Here is a 1,520-nt window from a genome sequence, read left to right as displayed (position 1 = left end):
CATTTCTTCCAGGTTGTCCATTTTATTGGCATACAGTTCCTTGTAGTAATCTCTAATAATCTTTTGTATTTCTGCAGTGTCCGTTGTTACTTCTCCTCTTTCATTTCTAACTCTACTGATTTGAGTCTTTTCCCTTTTTTTCTTGATGAGTCTGGCTAATGGTTTATCAATTTTGTTTATCTCCTCAAAGAACCAGCTTTTAGTTTTATTGATCTTTGCTATCGTTTCCTTCATTTCTTTTTCATTTATTTCTGAACTGATCTTTATGATTTCTTTCCTTCTGCTAAATTTGCAGTTTTTTTGTTCTTCTTTCTCTTATTGCTTTAGGTTCAAGGTTAGGTTGTTTATTCGAGATGTTTCCTGTTTCGTAAGGTAGGATTGTATTGCTATAAACTTCCCTTTTAGAACTGCTTTTGCTGCATCCCATAGGTTTTGGGTTGTCGTGTCTCCATGGTCATTTGTTTCTACGTATTTTTTGATTTCTTCAGTGATCACTTCGTTATTAAGTAGTGTATTGTTTAGCTTCCATGTGTTTGAATTTTTTACAGGTCTTTTCCTGTAATTGATATCTAGTCTCATAGCATTGTGGTTGGAAAAGATACGTGATACGATTTCATTTTTCTTAAATTTACCAAGGCTAGATTTGTGACCCAAGATATGATCTATCCTGTAGAATGTTCCATGAGCACTTGAGAAAAATGTGTATTCTGTTGTTTTTGGATGGAATGTCCTATAAATTTCAATTAAGTCCATCTTGTTTTATATATCATTTAAAACTTGTTTTTCCTTATTTATTTTCATTTTGCATGATCTGTCCATTGGTGAAAGTGGGGTGTTAAAGTCCCCTACTATGATTGTGTTACTGTCGATTTCCCCTTTTATGGCTGTTAGTATTTGCCTTATGTATTGAGGTGCTCCTATGTTGAGTGCATAAATATTTACAATTGCTATATCTTCTTCTTAGATGGATCCTTTGATCATTATGTAGTGTCCTTCTTTGTCTCTTGTAATAGTCTTTATTTAAAGTCTATTTTGTGTGATACAAGAATTGCTACTCCAGCTTTCTGTTGATTTCCATTTGCATGGAATATCTTTTTCCATCCCCTCACTTTCAGTCGGTATGTGTCCCTAGGTCTGAAGTGGGTCTCTTGTAGACAGCATATATATGGGTCTTGTTTTTGTATCCATTCAACCAGTCTGTGTCTTTTGGTGGGAGCATTTAATCCATTTACATTTAAGGTAATTATCGATATGTATGGTCCTATTACCATTTACTGAATTGTTTCAGGTTGTTCTTGTAGGTCTTTTCCTTCTCTTGTGTTTCTTGCCTAGAGAAGTTCCTTTAGCATTTGTTGTAAAGCTGGTTTGGTGGTGCTGAACTCTCTCAGCTTTTGCTTGTCTGTAAAGGTTTTAATCTCTCCATCAAATTTGAAGGAGATACTTGCTTGGTAGAGTCATCTTGGTTGTAGGTTTTTCTCCTTCATCACTTTAAATATGTCCTGCCACTCCCTTCTGGCTTG

The sequence above is a fragment of the Physeter macrocephalus genome, chromosome 16, assembly GCF_002837175.3.
Source record: "Physeter macrocephalus isolate SW-GA chromosome 16, ASM283717v5, whole genome shotgun sequence".
Taxonomy (NCBI): domain Eukaryota; kingdom Metazoa; phylum Chordata; class Mammalia; order Artiodactyla; family Physeteridae; genus Physeter; species Physeter macrocephalus.
The sequence above is the reverse complement of the archived record's forward strand: the minus strand, read 5'-3'. Positions refer to the sequence as shown.